We start from the raw sequence: 26,168 nt of genomic DNA on the forward strand, positions 1-26,168 counted from the left end.
TATTATAACTTGTGGTTATACAAATGATTGGTGAATCCATTCGTCACATACCCCCATTAGGATTCTTTTATCGGTATTCGTTATTCATTGCACTTCTTACTGTTATTATCGTTATTATTATTGTTATTATTATTGTTATTATTATTATCTCTTTCTGTTAAATTTGTTATTGCTTCCCCTTTTCTTCCCCCGTCGCTACTTATTTAGTGCCAGATTTTCCCGTTTTTTTTTGTTTTTTCTTTGTCACCCGTCGGCCATGGCATCTGTCAGCTGTGAGCCGTCGGATCCTGCGAAAGAGAAGTCAGAGCCAGAGAATGCAGTCTGGAAGAAGCCGCCAGCAGTCAAGATTGACTTAGAATCCTTCCTGGAGGAAGCTAAAAAGTGCGTAGAGCATGTCACCAATAACGGGATTACCCTGGAGCAACCAAGATTGGAAGAGTACGCAAAAAAAAAAAACCATATCGCTTTTAGTAATTGACAGAAAAATGAAAAAGTTAATTCACTCTACCAAGGATACCGTAACGAAATTGATCACAACTGTTGGCATGAGAGCAGAGAGAATAACCAAAGCGAGAGGTTACAACACCTGGGCAGCCCTTTTTAAGGTCTGAAGAGGACTGCGTCAAGTTATCCAAAAATGAGATAACACCCGAGTACATTCTGAGGATGAAATACCTGGGACAAAGACTCACAACCATCTCCATATTTGAAGTCCCTGGAGTTGTACAGGGGAGTATTTAGCTGCTTACCTCCTCCAATTTGGAGACATAACAGGAGCGAATGTGGACCATTATAATGGTGTCTGATCCTTTGATATCTTACTAAATAAGGAGACATATTTCAAATCCCCCATTATTTGGAAGTGGAGAATGAAAAACTACCGATTGTAGTGGCAGGAAGGCATCCGGCATGCGGGATATGTGGGGAAGTGGGGCACTTAACATATACGTGCTCCAAGAAGCAACCAACGCCAAGAACCCCCAAAAATCGGGTACTAAGTCACTTAGAGCGCAGGTCGGATCCAAAATACCCGAGGCTGATGAGAAATCAAATAAGGATATCCCAACAAAAATATCGCCTGACGAGTTTGATTCAGTTTGCAACACTGAAGCAACCTCACCAGAGAAAAAAGATGAGGGGAAACTCGTACCTCCCAAGAAGTCACCTCCTAGATCCTACGCAAAGTCCCTAACAAAGGAACAGAAACTCGAAATTCATTCAAATTCAAATAACTCTTAAAACTGAAAGAAACTTTGGATGAAAAACCCGACGCAAAAAAATCCGTCCCCTTCCCCGAGTCCCTGTTCCCAGAAAAACCAAACCCCATTCCGAAAGAAAAACGTTCTCCCAAAAAAATCCCAGTCCCCAGTAAGCACTGCACTCCCTATCAGAGAAAAAAAATGACTTCCCTAGGCGCCCCTCCCAAGAAAAGAAGTCTGAGCCCCTCCCTTTTTTGCACGCCTGCTAACATGTCTCAAAACACTCCTCCCCCTCTCCCATGGAAACAGATATGCCCCTCCCACCCCATCAGATAAAAAAAGACAAAGAAGCCCCTCTTCAGAGAGTGAGTCCCGTAAAACAAAATCGCCCCACCCTTTTTTTTCAGGCAAAGCAGTTTGCCAAATTACGACGGAAAGGGAAACCATGATGAAGGCTCACAAAAATAGGGACTATAAGAACCTTCTAGCCCTAAAAAATGTGCAAAAAAAAGATATCACAAACCCCGAAAATTTCTCCAAAGCCCCAAGAATACTAACTGTAGTTAGACCCAGAGGGGAGGCCAGCAGAGTTTGGACAATGATGAAGGAAGCAAATAGTGCCTTCAATTTGTTTCCTCCAGCGGTTTACTTTAATGATAAAGATATTTTAGAGATGAAGAAATCGTGTGTTGGACGGGTCCCTATTGAAATGCACCCAAAATTATATAGGGCCATTAAACTAACTTTTCCACTTGACATCAGCGGTCTATCCCCTGACGGGTCAATCACCACTGAGATGACGACTGGATCCATGGGGACAGCTGTCGGTGTCTTGACACCGTCTAGGACTCTCAAGCCTAAGTGAGCTAAGATGGACTTAAGATTAGCTACTTTGAACGTCCGAGGGTTGAGGGACGCCTCTCGTAAACTTCAAGTTGCACGTGACCTTCAACGCCCTGGTGTAGATATATGTTGCTTACAGGAAACTCACTTTATTCCAAGTGACTATCAGGATGTGCTCCTTAGAGACTTTCAGCTCTACTCAGCACATTTTGATACTCATGCAAGGGGGGTTACCTGGCTAGTTAAGTGGACTCTTGATGTGTCGTGTGACTCTAATAATGCAGATCCAGAGGGAAGATTGCACGTTTTAGATGCTACCGTAAAGGATGTGGCATTTCGTTTTAATTGGGTTTATGCGCCCAATAACTGTACTGAGCTAGTTTCCTTTTTTTGGCAAATCGAGCCTTTCATGAATTCGTCTCATCGGTTAGTTTTAGTGGGAGACTGGAACGCGGTCCTGGATCCCGAGTAGATTGCAGGGTTAATACCATAAGGGCTACTAACCAGAACCAGGATGCTAAGGCGTTTCGAGACTTTGTTGACAAGTTTGATCTTGTCGATAAATTTCGAAATGAAAAACCTGGGGATTTAGCATAGACTTGGACAGGTAGACACGGCTCCGATCCGGTGCAACTTTCGAGTTACATTGATCAGTTCTTAGTTAGGAGAGTTGACCTAGGGCTTTTAGACTGTCCAAGTTTTCACAATATAGTTTATTCAGACCATAGGCTTGTCTGGGTTCGAGTAAACTTAGATAGTGTGGATGTCTAGTTACTGGAAGTTCAACACGTCATTGTTTGACATGAAGGACTTCTGGGAACAGCTTCTACTGTCCATAAAGAGGGAATTGACGGGTGCTATTATTGGGAATAAGTGGTGGGGAAACCTAAAAATGTTATTAGGTCCTTCACTGCTGATTTTAGTAGCCGGCTCAACCTTAGTTCTAGAGCAACGAAAGCGGCATTAGAAGATAGATTAAAAGGGTGGTGGAGGAGGGGGATAGTGTTAGTTATACTATAGTTAAGGCTAAACTAGACTACCTAGATTACAGGGAGGACCAGAGATTACTAGTTAGGGCTTGGTTAAAAAGAGTGCCGAACGAGGCAACAAACATGGTTGCGTCACTGCGTGCTGAGGAATTTCGATGTTCTACTGATCGACACACCGCCAGTGTCACATTGCCGGCCGGAAGAACTGTAACTTCAAATGATGGAATACTGGAGGGTTTTGGACTCACTTTCAGGAGCTTTTTACCAAGGAGCCTACTATGACTAGAAAAAATTGACACAGAAGCTGCACTGATCAATTTAGATCAGTCCAAATCATTCAACAGAGTAGACACCCATTACCTAGAGGCTGTTCTTCGCTCGGCTGGGTTTGGTCCCTAGTTTCGCTCTTGGATTCGCCTCTTGTATGCTAACCCCGGTGCTATGATGGAAATGAATGGTATGAGATCATTTGTCAAGGTTGTCCGTTATCACCTATATTATATGTGTTTGCGCTAGAGCCATTTTTGCGCAAGCTTTGGGTGAATCCGGTCCTTCCGGCTCTACCCCGGTAAAGTGTACACCAATAAAGTATACTGCCTATGCTGACGATGTGACCATGCTAGTAACGAGCAGTGCCGAAATTAGAGTCATCAACATAGAAACAAGTTGGTATGCAAAGATAACAGAGACCATAATTAACTGTGTTAAGTCTATTGGCTTACGTATTAGTGCCTGGAGGGGTATGCTCCTTCAGTGGCCCTTTGGCTGGACTGATGGACCCTGCAAGCTACTCTGCGTCTGGTTTGGCCCCGACCTTCAGTTGAAGAAAAATTGGTCAGAAGTATTGGAAGTGGTCAAGGTCATATCTCATTTGTGTTCCTTGAGCCCCCTTTTTGGCCTGGTGCCACATTTTGCTTGTAAATTTTATTTGCTGCAATGCAAATAAATATTTACCCCATTAGGAGTCAAAAACATTCTAACAAAAAATCGATTAAAAAACAATGGTGTCTACTAACTTTTTGTGTAAATTTTAACTAAAACTAATGATATCTGATTAATAGACATGTCAGAAGTACTTAAATATTACTGCATTATTTAAAAAAAATTCGAGTTTTCGATCTCTATAGTAAAAAACCCTCGCCATATTTTTTGGGAACACGTGGCATAATAAGAAGGGAGGTAACTCAGTTATCATAAAAACAAGGCAAGTAGTTCATATTTATGGTTGTAAATGCACAATTTATTTTTAAAAAAATGACAAGAGATACACGCTATTTACCTCCCTTGGGGCTTTCCACTGCTTTTTAGCCAAACATTTTATTTCAGCTGATTTTTTATCATAAAATATTTTCTTTAATACTCTTTTTTTACCATATCGTTTTTGTAATTTGTACATATATTCTATACTATAAAATGACAATTAAGTAGAGACCATTAATTTGCCTTGAAATTCAATATTAAAAATTTTGAATTTCGCTATTATAGTTTTTTTTACAAAAGAGTCACCACTTATCAAGGCCCGGAGGCCACTCGAGGATAAATATTAATGGGTATACATTAGTAAATGTGATTAAAGCAGAGTACACATCAGTAGTGGAAATTTTGTAAATTGGATTAATTAGGGGGACGGTGCATCAAGAACTTGTTTATGAGACCAAAATAATTAATGTTAAGGGGTCAAAATTGGCGTCCAATTTATAAAACATTTACTTCCGCGGTCTCTACGAAATTACTCAGACAATTTTGGGTCTAGTTGAATTCTTACATAAAATGTATTCCCACGTAGGGCAAGTTATGAACAGTACATAGCTGAATTGTTAGTATGCTAGATAGAGCATTTTCGCTTTTATACGTATGCACACATATGCACACACATACACACATATGTATATTATTTATATTTATTAAAAATTTAAATATATATTTGTTTTTTTAGAGGCAGCGAACTTTAAATTGACAACTCTATTTCCTTTAATTGTAGATTTGGCAACTATCGATTATATTGAATTCAGCTTAGTTTGGCAATTAAACATGAAGAAACTGACATCCGAGCAGCATTTGTAAATTGCAAATGATCCGATCGATTTACTAAGAGAAACATTTGATGAGTGAATTATTTCATGAAGTGTACCTGTAAACTGGCCACATGGTTCATGCGATTTGACCCATTTAGATTATTTTCTTTAGAGAGACATAAAATCCTATGTCTACAGTGAAAAACTAGACACAATAGACCACTTGGAAGAAAACAACACATTATTGGCAGAACACAACCTAATTTAATGCACAGTTTATGAAAATTGTACCTCTAGATTACGCAACATACATGCAAGCCGTTTAGGAGCTGTTGCTGAAGAATTTTGGTTTCGGGTATTGCATGGTGTAGCGTCTACTCGGGAATTTATTTTGGCAGGACATTGAACATTCACCGTTGGCGCCAAATTCAAGGAGTCTCTCGCCCTCTTTTTGCTCGCGCACACAGAAAGGTAAGACGCGTTACTGCCACGCTCTATCGCTCGTGCGTGACACACCCTGTGCCGATTCCATTGGTGAAACAGCACACAAAAAGAAAGAAAAACATTCTTATCTATTCCCTCCGCTCCTTACTCGACGTATTTTCTAAAAAAAAATTAATTTCCAACGTAACGTCAAAAACATTAGACCAGTCAAGAAGGATTTCTTCTTCTTTATCTTCGGACTAAAAATAACACGAGTGAGATACACCAGGCAAATAAATTCACATCTATTATAAAGAGATAAGTCTGATGATTTGTTTTTAATTGATTTTTCCAGATACTTACTTTCGTATTAATGTTTTGAAAAATTAATCGTAAGTGAGCTGTTCGTTGTTTGCCTAGCGAGCACCTCGCTTCACATGGTACCTTAAATGACTGATAAGCAGCCAGTTGGGATTGTTAGGTCTAACAGAAATTTTTGTTTTGGAGATGGAGTAGAGGTATTAAATTTTGTGTAACAATAAGGAGTGTAAAATGTGTCAAAGCTTATATTGAGGCTGGCAACATCAAAAATGACTTACCCTTGTTATTATGTCAAATTAATGAAAACGGCAAGAATACTATTGAATTAAAAAAAAACGACAGTTATCGCATTTTTGGAAAATATATTAAATTGCAAATCACAACTTTTGGACTATATAGTCTTTTACTAAGTAATATGCTTTTGGAGGTTAGAATGCACTAAGCATAGTGTTACAATGTAAGACAGTAAAAGAATGCTCTCAGGTGAAAAAAAAGAGAAAAACACTGTAAAATTACATAGGAAGTTTGCTCATGCATCTGAAGAGAAATTAATAGCTTTGGTTAGAGGTAATAAAGCATTTCATGATAAGTATTTCTGAATAAAATCAATAATGTTTGTGATTATTCTTCCAGTTGCCAGAGGTTTAGAAGACCCCCTTCTCAACAAGTTGTAAGATCGGCTCTTGGTAACAGGTGTAACTTTTTGATTTAAATGGAACATCGACATAACCAATACTGGATTCTGCACCTAATGTATACATCCACTAGATACTCTGCTACCAAATTGATCAAGAAAGGACGAAAAAATTATTTGAAACATTACTTTAATGTTGATATCTTATTTTGGATTTCTTGATTTTTAAGTAATAATAGAGAATAGTTTAATAATAAGGGATACTAACAGATGAAAAGAAGCTGAATACTGAAACATGCATAAAAGCTACGGAAAGTCCATTCAGCAATGGTATTGTGGAACGTCCAAACTACTAATTACTAAGACAATGGAAAAAAGCGTTAGTTGATAAAAAAATGTGAGCAAGAAATAGCTTTAGTTTTGGTATGTTAGTACCAAAAATGTGTTGTATGACGGCGTACAAAACAGGGGTCTATTGTGTGATGTGTACCATAGCACCATATGTCGATATGTGTACTCGGGACGAAGGGTTCATCCTGATGTGTATACGTGTCACTAAATACTTATGGATAGTGATTCTTCACTATCTGAACCCTAAGTTATGCTGTTGCTGTTTATTTATGTTATATTTATATCTAATTGTTCATATACGTGTGTGTGTGTGTGTGTGTTTGTGTGTGTGTGTGTGTGCCATACATGTATTTTGGACATACCTTAGTTTCATGCGTCTTTGATCTTATCCACCTGGAATTCATCTTGTTCTTGGAGGTGGGGGGGGGCTTAAACTTGTTTGGACGCTGGTTGGCGTTATATTGTTTTTATTTATTTATTTATTATTATTATTCACAATCCAGGTGTCGATTGCAGAAGAATGGAAAAGGAATATCTTTGCTTGCGTGGTTAATTCTAGGTCTTCATTCTAAGACACGTCAGCTCCCTCCCCAGTGAAGAGGGAACGACCTGTTAAACCGTCTGCTGTGCTCAACGTCCAAATTCCAACTCCCACGTCATCTCAGGTTAACCTGATCACGTGGTAACATACACGTAGATCCGATCAGTTGATAATATGCTTCCGGTAAACTTGTCTATGATATGATTTTACCATATTTTGACAGTCTTTCGACATTCTTCATATTCATCTCTTGCTTATCTCTCCAGTTAGATAGATAGATAGATCGAGACGGATAGATACAGAAATAGATAGATAACTAGATTGATAGATATATCGATAATACACATAGATTAATAGATAGATCGACAGACAGATAAATAACTAACAAATACTTTCTTGTTTCGACCTAACAAATGCATTTCAGAATCATTCTGGATACAATAAAATCGGCTTGTATTTGGGTCGAATATTAACACCTCATCAGTTTTGAATGTATCGGTTACCGGCATTTAAAACTGCAACGATTTGTAATATGACTATAATAAATTTACATGCAAACCGATCCAAGTGAACGAATTCAGAGAACCTTGAGATATACGCAATGTAAGGTCTTATACAGATGAACAATTTGTAACAGGTGATAGTGTCTTCTGCAGAAGACAAAACTACAAAGGGTGACGTTTTAGATAAAGTTTCCGATAAAGAAGGTCCATGTGTATTGATCAAATATGGAGGAGCATTTTTCTATATGAATTTATGTCACATAAAGCTAGACAAGGAATTGCAAAGTTCAAGGAATGAAGACACTACAATTTCTCCAAATAATATGAATGAAGTCTTAGACGAGGAAAATGAAGGACAACATAACCACATTGTTCACAACGATGTTAGAACCTGGAACGTTATAGTTCGTTTTACATTAAAGATTAATTTAGATTTGCTAACTTTATGCAGAACTCTATTTATTCTGACAAATTGATGTGCACTTTTGATATTTCTAGTATCTTCACTTGTGTTCCATTTTTGGAAACTATTAATTTATGTATAGACGTGTTATATTGCAGTCAACTTCCAATTCCCGTTATTCCCGAAAATATTTCCGTGGAACTAATGAAATTCGCCATTATGTCAGTCGATTTAAGCTTTAATGACATCATGTATAGACAAATAGATGATGTGTTCATAGGTTCTCCCCTAGGACCGGTATTAGCAAATAATTTTGTAGGTTTCCATGAAAAAAGCCTACTATCTGTTTTTTTTTTAAATCAGAATTTTACTTTCGTTACCTTGATGACACCGTTTTTTTTACGCTTCATAGTAACATTCATCCAGCCCTTAATGTTACATTATACAAAGAAATTAATTTTACTATTCCATTTTTGTATGTATTAGTTTCCAAGACATCTTCAGTTTTTTTTCACTTCCGTCTATTGTAAACCTATTTTTACTGTTTTTTACATACGTTGGGACTTTTGTTGTCCCACAAAACCAAAAAAATAACTTAATTAAAACCCTTACACATAAGGCTCTAATGATTTGTTCGAAGCCTTAACTTGATGACGAGATTACATTTATTACAAAGACCCTCTGTAACAACGGCTATCATCTAGACATTGTGAAATCTACAATAAAAAATAAAAATCCTAACTTAGCTTTACCTTGGTTATGTAGCATAAGTGACAGATTTGCCAAACAAATATTACTGTCTGTACAGCAGTGTTAATTTGCATCGAATTCACGTGTAGTTTTTTCGTACTAGACCCATTATGTTTTCAAACCGGAAAGATGTTTTACTCCACCATAATAATTCTATTGTTTATTCATTTAAATGTAGTTGTGTTTTGCCCTACATTGGGAAGACGTTGCAAAGATCGGACTTCTGGACCAAATAACACATTCCATCAAAGATTCGATATGCAAATTATTCACCATCTTATGTTTTGAATAATTCCTACGGTTCGGCCATTTGTGAGCACCTTGTAAATAACTGTATTTGTGCCTTTAAGTTTAGTGTCGACTTGTTCTTCATTTATAGCAAGTCGCACTCGCTTTTTCATTTGAAAATTCTAGAAAACGTTTACATTAATCTTTGAAATATTCTCTTTGTATTCAAAAAGGAAATCGTTTAGGACATAATGTAGTTTGGATTTAATTTTTTCCCCCATATGTTTTTTTCCGCCATATTTCCATTTTTATATTTTTATATTCATTTTTAATTGTAATTTCCTAAGCGCGATTTAACTCTGTTGAGTGACATTTGAAACCGATTAGTTATCCTTGTCATTTTTATCTTTTAATTTCACTATGTTAAATAGATTTGGTCCGTATATAGCCATTATATATATATATATATATATATATATATATATATATATATATATATATATATATATATATATATATACTAGTAAAAGTACCCGTCGTTGACTGGGTTCAAAAACAGCCTACAGAAAATGGACTCTGATTTATGAAAGTATGATAGGTTATGAAAAGGGGGGAGTGTAAATTTGGGTTGAATTTGGAGGTATCAAGACCAAAGATAAATATGCTGAAAGTAAAAATAAAATAGATAAACCCCATAATTTATTATACCGTAACTGTTCACACTGAAACACTTATCACAATATTCTGTGGATCTATATTAAAAAACCTTGTTAAACTTTGTGCCATATTTCCATTTTATAGAGGTCAGGTGCGAACGAACACCCTATAATTTTATTATACCATATTTCTTCAAACTGAAACATAATTATCAAAGTATACTTACGCAGATAGATATGAATAGTCTTTATCAAAGTTTGTGCCTATTTCCATTCTATGGAGGCCAGGCGCGAACGCAGACCCCACAATTTTAGTATACCATCCATATTTAAGTTAAAACATACTTATCAAAGTATTCTTATGTACATCTATATCAAAAACACTTGTAAACTTTTTTTTAATTTTTTAATTTTTCATTTTCATACTTTGTGGACCAGGGGCGAACGCAGACCCCACAATTTTAATGAACCACTGTTCTGCCAGATCAAACATACCTATTCCTGTGTCTCGATACATCTTCTAGCATATATATATATATATATATATATATATATATATATATATATATATATATATATATATATAATGTCCTTCACGGACAGTACTGTTTTGCTGTTTACAGATCCTCAGTGTGGCTAGACGTGCATTTCAAGCCGAGATCGAAACCTGACCGTCGAGCTGACTGTATACACGATCTGTCTGTCAGTCTGTTCCACTTTTTTCTTGGAAACTATTTGCCCGATCTAGCTGAAATTTTGCATGAATTTTTCTTATAAGGTACAGCGAAGTAAGTATGATATTTGTTCGATGCACAGTTAGGGGGTTAATTTAATTAAGTTGAATTAGTATTTAATACAAAGATTATCCCAAATATAATCACATTAAGCCATCGATTTAACAAAGCACCCATTCTTAGTCACGGCAACATGTCTACTAATAATCATAATTGATGAAATCTCGGAGTCAAGTATCCAATGTACTAGCCAATAGGCCACATAGAAGAGGACACAGAGTACAAAGTTTAAGAGCAGCCGGAAATAATTTTCACTTTCTTATCGAATTCTAAATTATTCGATGAAAATAAGGGGAAATGTAAGTAAATGAAATCAATTGCTAATTATTCATAATCTACAGGTGTTAATTGGAACCAATTATATTTGATAGCAGAAAGAAAGGTGTAAAATGAACGATTTTTTTTTCATTCTAAAGATGTGCCTAAACATCTTTTGTTCGTCCCCTAGATATGGTAATTAGTATTGTGTCGAATAACGTTGTCTCATGTACAGCGAACAGTGCGCCATTCTTATAATGATGGCCATACAATGAAGTGCAGGAATTAATAAAAAATGCATATTTTTTTCATTCAAAAGTTGTTTTTTTTTGTTTCATTTTACTTTAGTCAAGGGATAACACTTGATCTCTACATGAGATAAATAGATATTTCATTAAATCTCCTTTAAAACCTCTCTATAGGCACATGCCCTTTTAAATCTGACATGCATTATTCAAACCGTACACACACACACACACACACACACACACACACACACACACACACACACACCTTTAAATAACGCACCGGTTACCTGCCCCTGTAATCCTCGTTTGCCCAAAAGTTGGCGTTCTCTATTTTCTGTTCCGTTTCTCTCTTTCCTCTTTTACTTTCCCTCGCTTGCCTTCAACCTGTCAACACGTTTCTTATTGTCCATGTAAGGGACGCACCTTTAAACACGCCTCGACAGAATTTTAATCCTTTCAAAGTAAGGATGTACAATCTCGTATATACGCACACCGCGTACACAATAAACATTCAATGCATCAAAGCACACATATGCATCGAACTACATACACAACGAACGTTCTTATTCCATACGTGTGTACTACGAACTCTTATACGTATAACGGAGAATCCAATTCACACATGAAGTATACATATACTCGCGTACACCAATACACCTTGTATTTTCAGTATTCTTTATAAATAAATTCTTCTGTATACATATAAATACGTAATTCTGTTTTAGCGTGATTTATTCTACAATCGTCTTTCTTAAATGTACTCGGTAAATTCGATCTATATTCTGATATGGAGTCAATGTCTCCCCAACAAGAGGAGACCACCACAAAATGGCATCAACACTTCCAAACACTGAGGTAGTAAGGACTTGTACTTTTCCTCTCCCCAATTAACTCGTTAACTTTATTATAATACATCTTTCTTATAATCTCTCCCTGTTACTGGATTCAAAGACAAGAATCCATCTAGTCTGGTGAAGTATCCAGCTTAGTGCTGATACTATAGGCAGCATCATTTGGAGAAGGTGTACCATTCCTCGTATAAGCCAATGTGTGGTAGCCATACCGAGGAGATCTTATTTGTACTGTAAATACTATGTTATTTTTAATATGTAGTCAGGGTTTACTTGTATGTAAAAGTACCAGATTGTCCTGACACACCCCTGAACAAAGAGACTTCAGACCCTAGTAGACATTCAAGTTCTTTTATTTTTTTTTAATTTTCTTCCTTTGAAGATTGTAATGTTGGGTATGGGGCAGCCAAACCAACTGCGAACATAGCCCTGCTTTTTATTGAAACCAACCGAGAGCTCTTTTTAGTATCCTCGTTGTTCCCTTAAGTGCAATTGTCTGGATCTCTTTTGCACTTGGTTCACCATATATTAGTTAGGTAGGACTTCAGGTTCTTCTTCATAAGCCCTGTGGCACCTATAATAACTGGTATTCAAGTTCTCTGTGTGTCTAATGATATGATCATTAATATTAAGTATGTCGAATAACGGTGTTTCGTGTACGACGAACAATTCATTCTTACTCAGCATTCTTATAAAGATGGGAATACAACAGAGTTTAGGAATTAATAAAAGTGTATTTTATATCATTCGTTAAGTTGCAGTTTTAGTCGATTAGAACTGCTTTAAAGCTTTACCATTCACTCATTTTTTCGACTAAATTTCAAACAATTATTACAGTTTATAGATCACCTTCTCAGCTATATTGCGAAAAAAGATTTTCAATTTTCGTTCAGTAAAACAAAAATTATGATGAATTTACTGATGTTCAAAATCGTAAAAAAAAAAACGGAAGGAGGTGAGCGATGTTTTTTATGTCTGGTTTCCATAGCCACCACGTCGCTTCAGCAACTACTGTTGCTATCAATTCACCGCTCTCGCGAAAAGAGAAGTAACAAGTTAAACAGAGAGAATGAAAGAATGGAAGGGAAATAACTGGGAGGATTTCATTGAAAGCAGACGAGTGCCATACATTGTTATTACATATGTTATTACATATGTGTATGTTATGTTTATGGTAGCAAAAAAATAAGACTGAAATTAAACAAAGAACAAGTGAATTTACTGGAAGCTTAGAAAAATCATGGATTACAATAGAAAATTGCGAGCATGAAAAGTAATACAGGTAAATTTAAACATGGAAAAGTAAAGGACTAGTTGTTAAAACTGGAAAAGAAAAGGACAAGATATTCTAGTGAAAAAATAAAATAAATTTATAACTTAAAATATCGCAGCATTAAGAATTTTTTTTAAATTCAACTTATAACATTATATAATCAATTCTTAATGCTGCAATATTTTAAGTTATAAATTTCTATATTTTTTACTAGAATATCTTATCCGTTTCTTTTCCAGTTTTAACAACTAGTCCTTTACTTTTCTATGTTTAAGCTTAACCATATTACTTTTTCTGCATTTTTTATTGCAATATATATTTCTTTTCTATTCTGATTGAAGGACAGAAAACGTAATATATTTTTTCTTGAGAAAAAGTGCACTATAGATAAATAAAACTATTTTATGTTTTTTAAAGAATCGTCGGTTTGTAATTGTTTTATTTTATTTATTTATTTATTTATTTATTTTACTTCTATTTACCCAAACGATACCGACTTCCTAATCTAAAATCCACCAAACATAGATGTTATTCATTTTTTCTTCCGGTTTGCAAAACTCAACCATGTTCTGCAAAACAAAAATACAAAAATATCATTTCATAAAACAATCAAACCAAACACCATGAATAAATATTTGAAGATATAAATAGCTGTAAGCATAAACGCGCTTATCAAAGTAACCAGATTTGGCGTTAAATAACTTGAAAAGGGTTGATATGCCATAAAGTCAAACAACCAAACTAAACATCATGAATAAATATTTGAAGATATTTGAAGCATAAAAAACTTTTACCAAAATGACCAGTATTGATATGCTAAGATGAAATACATGGAAACTGGTTTTAAAATTACAGACCAATAACCTGCATACTAACCATGATAATCCTAACGGCACAACTGAGAGGAGAGATATATCATCTCCTAAATAATCGTGGACTACTCTCCGAAGGAGATAACAAATGCCAGAAAGGTACAGCGAAGTAGGTATTATGGTACCTGTTCGATGCACAGTCAGGGGTTAATTTAATTAATTAAGTTGAATTCGTATTTAATACAAAGATTAGCCCAAATTTAATCACAGTAAGCCATCAATTTGATATAAAACACCTATATGCAACAAGAAAATCTACAACACAATCCATCAAGCATGGATAATTGAATGCTACAAAATGTACCGGATATCTGGCAAGATTATTAATCTTTTTAAGAAAGTAATAGGAATGCAGAGACTGGAAATGATGGTTGGAGGACAACACCTGATTGAGATAAGAATACAGAGAGGTATATTCCAAAGAGGCTTTCTATCATAGATACTGTTTATCATGGCCTTGATGCTACTCAACAACATACTCAGGAAATGTTATTCCATATACAAGCTTTAAAACACAGAACAAAGAATATATCACCTCATGTATATGGATGACCTGAAACTATTAAAAAAACAAAAAATCAATAAGAAATGGGAAAAACTAATAAACAAAACCAGAATCTTCATCCAGAACATTCAAATGAAATTCGGAATGGTAAAGTCTGTACTGCTAAGAATGAAAAGGAGAAAACTGGAGAAAACAGATGGCATGGAACTGTCCAACAATGAGGATATGAGAGTACTTCATAAATATCAAACCTACCAATATGTTAGAGATTTGGAAGCTGACACCATAAAATTAATAGAAATGAAAAAGAATATTTAAAGAGAGTATGTGAGAGGAACAAGAAAACTCTTAAAAACTTAATTATATAGTAGAAATCTAATAAAAGGAATAAACACCTGGGCAGTATCACTAGTAAAATATTCTGGTCCATTCATAAGTTGAACAAAATAAAACTAGAAGACTAGCAAACTAATTATCATGCACAATGCACTACACCCAGATAATGATATTGATTGACTCTATACAAAAAGGAGGGAAAGAGGAACAGGAATGGAAAGCATAGAAGTCTGTGGGGATAACACAAAAAAAAAAAAAAGAATTGGAAAATATATAACCCAGAACACTGCAGCAAGAGACATCATCAACACAAACAATATAGACAACAACGAAATGAAAAACAAAAATACAAGAAAAGTGGGAATAGAAAGAGCTACATGAATGGTTCATAAGAACAACAAGAATGTGCTCTGAGGAACTCATTGCATTTGTACCCCCTCGACGTACATATCCCCAACAAACCTGTTTAGCAGCAAAATTCCACTCCTTCACTGTTGAGGTCCCTATATGACAGAAAGCCATCTACTCTAATAGCTCATTCTCTTGGACTGCTTAGACTTTGGAATTACTTCCCTGCTTCTTGTTTCCCTGACTCTGCTGACATGCAATACAGACACAGTTATAAATATATAAATATTTTAATTTTATATATAAATATAAACATATTTTGCTCATCTTACATCGTTTCCTGTAAATATGGGGCCAAATCGTAGCCTCATATATCGAAGTGACAATATGCCTTATTTGGGTTGATGAAGAGTAAAAAGAAAGTAATGACAAAAAACGGCTTACAAAAACACTTGGACATGGTTACGAAAAGGATATCTTCACCGAGAAATTAAATTGCTATTGACAGGTGCACAAAACAATGCAATTATAATATAATTATATTAAAGCTGAAATTGGCAAGACATAGAAATGAAATTGACAAAATATAGAAAAAAATGTAACTGCAAATTGCGACCAAAAAGACAAAACAGTAAATTACATAATAAGTGAATGCAGCAAATTAGCTCTAAAGAATACAACAGACACGACTGTGTGGGGAAAACTGTATATTGGGAACTATACAAACATTTGCATTTTGAGCATGCAAAAAAATAGTAGAGCCACAAACCGGAAACAAAACTGGAAAACGAAAATTACAAAATCATCTAAAACGTGGAGGTATGAGAAAATAAAGTCAGTTAAAAAATGTAGTCAAAAATAAAATTTAAAAAACTGCCAAATCGAAGCTTTTGTTGTTCCAGTAATTCACAGAGTGAAGGTGAAAAGGGACAGAAAAACGAAGCAAATGCATGAAACAGGTTAAGGAACTGAAAGTCAATATAATATAAACGAAGATGGGAACACTAGGTTAAAAAAATGGGAAAAAGACGGGGATGAACTGGAATTAAATGGATGGTAATGATGAAAACAGTTGAAAATTCTCGAATGTAGGAACCAACCACATAATTTGCAAATGCTAACCAGTCACATAGAAGTTGCAATAGAAAGAAAACAAAACGATAGAAAGAACGTCATCACATGAATCCAAGGGAACTGAAACTGCAAAAAAAAAAAAAAATTATAAACTGAATCCCCCACCAAAAAAAAGCAAACAAAAAAAAATTACAAAACAAACAAAAAATTACAGAAACAACAACAACAACAACAACAACAACAACAACAACAACAACAACAACAACAACAACAACAACAACAACAACAACAACAACAACAACAACAACAACAACAACAACAACAACAACAACAACAACAACAACAACAACAACAACGTGTTGACACCACCCTCAGATACAGTTATAAAGAATGAAGGTGGATGAAGAGGATGGAAAGATCGAGGAGAGCCCTAACTAAACCTCATTTAAAAGCGTACGGAGAATACTGGGACCTTGTAAAGACTTATAGACACTCAAATCTGAGAGAAAACTAATGGTCGTTGCCAACGAAAAATTTATGGTAAGTGGCTACTGTAATAATGCAAAATTATTTGAAATGGTTATGGATGCAAAATTATTTGCAATGGTTATGGAAAAAGCTGGAGTGCTAGAAATCTGTGGAGATTGTTGTCACTCGAACTCCAGGGAACACCACAGGTTATTATTAGTGAGAAATTACTTGTGAGTAAATAATAATCTTCTATTATATATAAACGACAGTTGTTTGTCCGCATGTATGTATGTGTGTATGTATGTATGTATGTATGTATGTATGTATATTCAATTAAAATGTAAAAAAGAAAACCTACAAAACAAACAACCACAAAGTTAGTATATTTTGATAAGCGTTTACCTGAATGAATAGTATATAAAATGAAAAAGAATATTCATTCTTTGAGAGTCACTTGAGCCAGGTTTCGTCAGAAGAAGTGGGAGTTCAGAGATGTTATTTTCTGGTGTTGAAAAAAAATATTGAACCATTCATCGAGGTATCTATTATATAAGGAAGAGTTTGTGTATGTGCATCTATGAGTGTCTATCTGCATGTCTGTTTGTCTGTGTGTATCTAGAGAGGAGTAGGCTAGGCTGAGGAAAAGAGAACGTTGAGGAAAGGGGGCGATGAAAAAGAGAAAGAGAAATGGTTAGAAAGAGTTACAGAGATATAGGTTTTAATAAAAATATGATACGCTTTTACCCCTAGCACAGAGTGGCCCAGCTAATAATAATATAGAAGTAAGGGGGTCTTAATATTTTTAGTTGTGCTAGAGAAATATCTTAGCAGATATCTGCAAAGATAAAGCATTTTGGTAAAATTCAGTTTTAAGTTACACTGTTCTGGAGGTTGAAGGTTCAATTCCCAGTGCGCCCGATACTCAAAAATACAATTACGAATTGTTTAGGACTTCTACCCAATCATGGATGATGGAGCGAGAACAGGCTATCCCTGTAGATACATAAAGGGTTCCGTTTGGAATTCGGTACAGATTCCTGAGTACGACAGAAAGATTCCCGAGTTCGACAAGATACACATGAAGAAGGTCGGAGGTTACATTAACTGAAACGTTGTGACAATAACACTAAAGACGAGAGCACTAGTCCGAATAATCCAAACAATAAGAGATATGCACACAGTTTAGTAATTTTCAAACGCAATCAGAGCCGAACCGATAGTGGTAGTGGTAGTGGTTGTGATCAAACAGGTCACGGAAATTTCTAAAAATGTATCGGCATATAACAAATGCCTAAAGAAAAGAAATGTTATCGAATGAAAATCTTGTATAGAAAAAAAAATTTCTTTAAGTTTTATTTTTAGGAATTGTACATACTGCCTTCCTGGTTCTTCTCAAACGGAGTAATCCCATTACCCCCGAAGAAATACCTGGAGGGTGGCTGCTCAGTTTCAGGCATATGTTACGCCTTTGCTGAAACACAAAGAGGAAGAATAAACCAAGTAAAAAAAAAGAAAAACATGATATCTGACTTCAAATAAGAATAAATGCTTTTTTCGTTTACAGCTTGATTTCAGCGCATGAGCAAAATACTTTCTTAATGTAATGTTAGGTGAAAGGGAGAGGAGAAAGAAAAAAGGGGAAGTAATTGCAGAATTGTTATCGAAGAGTTTAAGTGCATTGTCGGAAAGAATCGGTAAATAATACTTTGTAACTTTGCTGACAAGGCTCTTAAGATAGAAATACTTATCCACCTTGCGCTTTTAAAACGCCGGGTGCAACTAAAAACAAATCAACGTTCAGGTTCCCTATTATAATATATATATATATATATATATATATATATATATATATATATATATATATATATATATATATATATATATATTAGTCCTCGTGTGAAAGAGCAGGACACAAAATGTTTTAAATAATAATAATAAGAGAATAACAATAACAAAGACTTTCGCTGGCGAGGACAACTATTGAGCGCAATATAAGTCCTCGCGCGAAAGAGCAGGACACAAAATGTGTTAAATAATAATAATAATAATAATAATAATAATAATAATAATAGAATAACAATAACAAAGACTTTCGTTGGCGAGGACTACTATTGACCGTAACCAGTTATACAGTCCTTTTGAAATTTCATCTCTATTTTTCTCGTTATCTACTGAATATTTTTAATGAAACTTATATGAAATATGTTCCTTATTAAATTGACAAGATTTTCTATTCTGAAAGAAGTTTAAAAAATTTAATCTAAAAAGTTATTTTAAGGTTTTTGTTAAAAAATTCAGATTTTCTCATTATTCAGACATGTAAGACAAAGAGGGAGTTGCAAAAAAGAGTTGTGGTGTGAGGAGAAATAAAAACTGAAAGAGAGAGAATATTCAGACCTGTAATAATACAAAGAGGGGGTTGCAAAAATGTGTTGTGGTGTGAAGAGAAATACAAACTGAAATAGAGAGTAGGAGAGTTTTTATAAATACACGCAAAACCACATTCATATTTTTAAATCCAAATTAATAAATAAAATAAAATATAATCTTAAAAAGATACGATACAGGTTAGAAAAGCATTTCATTCAAGGCATGAAAATTGTTAAATAAAATATTTTTACTATAGGCTTTAAAAATAAAAGTACAAGATTCAATTTGAAATTTATCTTGAAAGTGCACTTTTATACATTTTACAAAGTAAGGTATTCAATTTTTATACCTTACTTTGTAAAATGTATAAAAATGCACTTTGAAGATAAATAAATTTCAAATTGAATCTTGTACTTTTATTTTTAAAGCCTATAGTAAAAACATTTTGTTCAACAATTTTCATGCCTTGGATGAAACGCTTTTCTAACTTGTATATTATCTTTTTAAGATTATATTTTAAAACTCTCTATTTCAGTTTGTGTTTCTCCTCACACCACAACTCATTTTTGCAACCCCCTCTTTGTATTATTACAGGTCTGAATATTCTCTCTCTTTAACGTTTGTATTTCTCATTACACCACAACTCTTTTTTTTTTCAACTCCCTCTTTATAATACAGGTCTGAATAATGAGAAAATCTGAATTTTTTTAACAAAAACTTTAAAATAACTGTTTTTATATTATTTTTTTTTTAAACTTCTTCAGAAGTACCCGTCGTTGACTGGGTTCAAAAACAGCCTACAGAAAATGGACTGTTATTGATGAAAGTATGATAGGTTATGAAAAGGGGGGGGTTGTAAAGAGATAGGTTTTGATACTCAAAAATTTTACCCTAAGCAAAATATGATGAAAGTAAAGATAATTTTGTTTCCATTCGTAGCCAAGAGTGACCAACAAAATGATGCTTCCTTACAAAGAGAAAATGTTATATATAAATATACAAGAAATAAATATTGCCATAGTAATAAAAGTTACCTTTATGGTACAAAAGTTCATTGGTTTGTATTTTTAATTAGTTTATAAAAAAAAAATTTTTAATTCACGAACCAGTTAAAAAAAATCAAAATGGCAGCGACTTTGAAAAGGAGAGCCCCGTTTTCAATTTGAAGGAGGGGCACTTGAGTATTCTGTGTTAACAATTTAAGAGAGTTCCGTCAGCGTAAGGAATATTAATAAACATATTTTAATGTTTTCCGTTATTATGTGCTTGAGGAATATTCGATTATGGCATGTGTAGTTTATATAAAAATTCATTTAAGTAGTTATCGCCTCAAATTTCGTTTTAATTTCGGTTCGCTGAAATTATTTCAAGTAAAGAGCATTAAAAACTATTTCAAAACACAAAAAAACATGAACTGAACTTTTGTTGACTATGGTAACATTTATTTCTTGTATATTTATTTTTTCGGGTAGTCGTTTGTTGGCTTTTCTGCTAAACAATCTTACTAAATAATATCGACGAAATATCGAAAAACAAAGAAACAAAAACAGTTTTGAAAAATAATGAAGCTTTACTTACTTTAGTAAAATAATCCGAAACAGCAAAATGGGATATTAAAAAAGTAAGCACGTAATTACTTTATTTTTTTTAAGCAAAGAATCAATATGAATATGAATAAGAAGAAAATGGCGCTCTTTTCAAGCAGAACAGCTTCGTTTCAGTTTTATAGTATTGAACGGTGTAATATTGCGCCGTCGGATTCAGGGTTGTACTATTGTAATGTAAAGAACACGCAGAAAGGGCTGTAATCAACTGAATTCCTTCTAGTACACTGACAAAAAAAGCTTAAACAGATGTATAAATAAAAATAAAAAAGGTTATGTAAATGTTTTTAAAAAGACACATAATCACGTGAGCAGGATTTTTTCCTTCTTTTGACACGATAACAAGTAACGTTCTAATTTTTTCTATTTATCTATTTATCTATTTTCGAAAGAATACCACGTGCAAGTGGAGAAGGAAAAAAACAGAAGTATGCAAAATTTGTGTCGAGAATTGTCTAAAGTTCCGACTTTTTTGGCTTTCACTTTAATAAGAACGTGAATTTATGAGTTGAATTTATTCGACACAATATGATTAAACTAAAAAAAAAAAAAAAAAACTAACGTGAATTAAGATTAAAGTTAAGGTGTTATTGTGGACCCTCACCCCTTTTAAAAAACCTTGTTAAACTTTGTGACATATTTACATTCTATCGAGGTCAGGCGCGAATGAACACCCAATAATTTTATTATACTATATTTCTTCAAACTGAAACATAATTATCAAAGTATACTTACGCAAATAGATATGAAAAGCCTTTATCAAAGTTTGTGTCATATTTACCTGTGAGTACAGGCGTGAACGCAGACCCCACAATTGTATTATACCATCCCTATTTAAGTTGAAACATACTTATCAAAGTATTCTTATGTACGTCTATATCAAAAACCCTTGTAAACGTTTTTTTATTCATCTTTTTTAATTTCCATACTTTGGGGGCCAGGCGCGAATTTTTATGAACTACTATTCTGCCAGATCAAACATACCCATTCCTGATCCTCGATATATCTTCTATCATTATATGTAATTAGTTTTTTAAAATAGCCAACCATATAGGAGCCTATTCGTGACCAGACACACACACACACACACACACACACACACACACACACACACACACACACACACACACACACAGACGTTCAGCTTTATATTATAGATATATAGCATTCCATCTATGTATACTATTAAGACTTTGTGTTTTTATTTATTCTCATGCAAATGGAAACATATGATCGGTTTACAAAAAAAAAGTGAAGCATGCATGGTCTCCTGTGAGTGCACAGTGAACGAGGCATTAAAAAATGACTAAGTTCAGTATTTGCCACCCTCATTTAGCCCCCAAATTCCCAGGGGACGTCAAATCCTGGTGAAAATGAACAAACGGTGCAGTTTTAAGCCTTAACATATGTAACTTTGAGTTTTGCATCATGCAAAAAAAAAAAAAAAAATGACAAAGTTCATCATTTGCTTCGCCTCCTATTTAGCCCCAAAAGTCCTCAAGGCCTTATCATATTTAAATTTGAATTCAGTAATTTGAGCACAATGCAAAACTCCTAAATAGACATACATAGACAATTTTGGACAAATATGATAAAATAGTACCAAAAATGAAGTACTTTTAGTAGCCCTTAAAGAGCCTCTGGGGCACACCCAAGAGTTATTGCGAAGTGTAGACAAACAAAATTCTATAGAAATCAGTTAGTTACAACTTTTCAGAAAGTTTTATAAAGATCCAAGTCACCATTTTTTTTAATAAGCAAAAAAGTGTCAATTTTAGCCATTTTAACCCGAAAGGCACCTATAGAGATGAGAGATAACGATATGGAGTTTCATTCTATATTAATAAACAAACTTTATTTATTATCTTCGTTAGTGGTGTGTACACGAGAGAGAGAGACCTATTAGTATGAGAGTTAATTGAAAGAGAGAGAGAAAGAGAAACAGGTTGAAGTGTTCTTGTGTGAAGATAGAATTAATATCATGCCGGCTGGTTGAAGAAGAGAACAGTTCAGTGTTCGTGCGTGCACATGTTTATAGTCGCCGGGGCAAAAGAGAAAGAAAGGACAAAGTCTTCAGGGTACTAATGTGTTGGCGTGTGTGTGTATGAGTTGTATCGACGAGAGTAGTCTTGTAGAATGATAAATAAAGTTCGTGTGGGTACCGCACGTGGAAATAAATGGCAGTTTGAAGAGAGCCATAACTAGCTCGTAGTACTCACGTTCTGTCGGGGGCCAAAACCCCCCGGCGATGTTTACTGTTGGGCAGACCAGCGAGAAAGAGAATTAAAGGTTCGTGATTTCGCCTTTTATATATTCTGTCACGTGATTGGGAGCTGGCTTGTGATTGGACAAGCCAGGGAAAAATGGATTTCAAATCTCCAAGTTGTGAGAAGTCGTCTCTGCCTGTTTGTAGATGCTACAGATACCCCTTGTGCGAGCCCTTTCTAGTCTCACACAAAAATACGCATTCACATCTCAAGCCATATTTCTTGTCATAGGCATACGCGCACACAAACATACACGCACGTACACACACGTACATATATTCACGTTCGCGTACATACACTCACATTCACGTGCATACACACACACGCTAACGTACACACATGTACTCACATATACGCACATGTACGCACACGTACGCACACATGGGCAACGTCACTTCCCCTTTGAAGGAAATCCACACATGCGCAAAAGACCAGCGGAAACAACTATAAAAGCAAGAGACAAGCTGTTTCCTTCCTTTTTCAATTCGGCTTCCGAGCTGAAAGGTCGATGGACCAGCCGCCTCACTGTCGGGGCGCGGGCGCCCGCACGCCTCACACCACCTGCTACTGTGTGGGGCAAGAGTCAACAGACAGTACGTACACTTTATACGCTTTCTCTCTCCATGAACTGGATTGACTTTCTCACTCTTTTTTCCCTTTTGCTTTGGTCCATCAACCAGACAAGTTCGCGTCCACAGCTAGTGGCCTGAAGACATTTCCACGTGGACCAGTACCAACATGTGCGCGCAGTTTTACTGATGTCAACCCTCTATCTTTTTCTTTGTCTACACACTGGACTGCCATTTCTCGTTCCACTACATTATTCGCTCCTCTTTCCATGCGCGGACATGAACACGAGTTACACCTAAAACATTCATTTTTCAACAGAAAATAAACGACATGTTTATTTTATCCAGCAATTGAGTTTTGTTTCCTTCTTTCCATTCGTTTCATTATTTTCTTTTGTAGCGAGTTAGGGTATTTATATTCTGGCCCGCAACGCCCCTTGTTGGAATACTTTTCGGAAGAAAACCAAAAATGTTTAGCGAAATAAAAAAAAAGGTTCTTTTATGTGTGTTAGTTGGTGTAGAGGTGTAAGCCATTTTGACTTTTGGAACAGTTTCAGATGGTTCGCTGTTACACACAAGTCCTGGGAGGTGACTTGTTTGTAGTAGACAGTTCCACAGAACAAAATATTCTTACCGTGTCGAAACCCGGGAAAAGAACATGTGAAATTGCTCTAGAAAAGGTTTAATATTTATGAAGCAATTCTGGTTTCTGATTGGTTGGTAGCAGAACGTGAATTAATTTGATTCGTCAGTTCTTAGCAGCATCGTTTATAAATAGAATCGTCCGACTGTGTGGGATCATACCCCATTAATACAACCAAAATATTGCAACAGTTGTAATTTAGAAAATTTGAAGTAGTGAGGATTTTGTAATATGTCCGTCCGTAACAGGTGCTTGTAAACTCCGGTTTTTGTGTCAACACGAGGCTTGTTGCTTGTGACTGTGTTCAAACGTTTCGTAGAATTGTATATAATTCCTGTAAATTTGAACGATTCCAGTAGAATTAGAAGTCTTTAAGTTGCTCGTTGCTAAACGTCGTTGACGAATTGATTTGTTCACGAGTTTACTTCGGTGGATGTTGTGAAAAAAGTAAACGTGTCGAGTGTGTTCTTGTGTGAAGAGTGTTTTGGGTGGCTAGTCGCCAGTAACGCGTTTTTGTTGGACTCGACTATTGAGTAAACAGATATTTATTTTTTCTGTGAACAAAATAATGTTGCTTTTCTGTGAAAAGGATTTTTTTGTAAGATAATTTTGAGAGGGGGAATTTTTTGTAGCAGCGAATATTTACGCCTTGTGTATAAATGGAGTCGAGTTGACCCATGCTGTTGTTGTTGTTGTTGTTGTTGTTGTAATATGCGCGATATTAGAATTTTTCGTACACTAAGAATCTGTTTACTATTTTTGTAGGCTGGTGTTTTTGTTTGTTTTTTGTTTTTTGTTTGTTTTTTTATATGTAGCCGTTGTGAAAGAAAAGGTGTTTTTCGTTGTTTTGCTTGTTTCAGGAGAAACTATCCGGTTGAAGTGTTTTATTTATTTTCCGTGAAAATGTGGGATGAATTTCTTATGAAATGCGTTTCCGCTAAAATGTTTTTAGCTTTGTTTATGTCACACATGTCTTTGAAAATGTTTTAGCTTTTTTTTGTTTATCGAGAATGTTTTGTTTTTCTTTTCAGCGAAAACAATGTCAGGTGTTAGAACAATGTTCTAGATAATTCTCAAGTGATAAGTAAGCAACATTTGAAGATTGTTTTTGCTTTTCTGTGAAAAGTGCGTTTTTCTTTTTTTTTTTTTTAATGCTGCTTTGTTTTGTTTGTGACGAGTATGCGGTCAAATGTTTCTTGCTGTGTCACGCGGGATTCGATTGGCTAAAACATTGAGCGCGCCGTTTTAAATAGAGTGAAACCAGCAGAAGCTGAGGAAGAAAAAAAAACACACCAGAGACTGACAACAAAAAAAAGGCACCAGAGCGATGTTAGGCTTTGAAAGCACCAGAGCGGTGTTGCGTCGAACTGAATTACACTAGAGCGGTGTTGCGACGAACTGAAAGAACCAGAGCGGTTTTGCGACCTTTAAATTACACCAGAGCGGTGTTGCGACGTTTGAAATACAAGAAAGTAATATTAACCATCGAGATTATTAAACTTACTAAACAAATCCTGAACGGTATCGAAATCAGATAAAATTATAAATTTGAGAAACAAGCAAAACAAAGTCTGTTTCGATTTCCCATGACAACAGTTGGAATTACTATTTTAAAAAATAGTATCTATGCGTTATTTCCGGATGAATATGTGTTAAATAACACAAAAAAGGGTAAGAAGTGTTGACATGTTCCAACTACGCCGAATTTTTTTTTGTAAAAGTATGATTGTTAAAAGAGTTCTTAAGAACTGCCAGAGGGACTGATTTGGCAGCCCAGTCGAACTATACATTTCCTTTTCTATCATTCTTTCCTTTTCTTTTTTTCTTTT

General features: G+C 35.0%; 1 protein-coding gene across 2 annotated transcripts in view; it reads right to left on the reverse strand.

The window, feature by feature from the left end:
• The window catches only part of LOC145287916 (histone-lysine N-methyltransferase SETMAR-like), a 401,357-nt gene that overhangs the window by 211,691 nt on the left and 163,498 nt on the right, over nt 1–26,168 (reverse strand). The window contains exons 3-4 of one of the 2 annotated variants that reach the window (XR_013869225.1): nt 18,262–18,357; nt 13,541–13,849 (exon numbers count right to left, since the gene is read on the reverse strand). The exons of the other annotated variant lie outside the window; for it this stretch is intronic. The gene's annotated coding sequence lies outside the window, so the exon portion shown is untranslated. Of the gene's footprint in view, nt 1–13,540; nt 13,850–18,261; nt 18,358–26,168 lie in introns of those variants that run through there. 2 annotated transcript variants of the gene reach the window in all.

Source organism: Euprymna scolopes, chromosome 11 (genome assembly GCF_053919585.1).
Source record: "Euprymna scolopes isolate OS-2025 chromosome 11, ASM5391958v1, whole genome shotgun sequence".
Lineage (NCBI taxonomy): Eukaryota > Metazoa > Mollusca > Cephalopoda > Sepiida > Sepiolidae > Euprymna > Euprymna scolopes.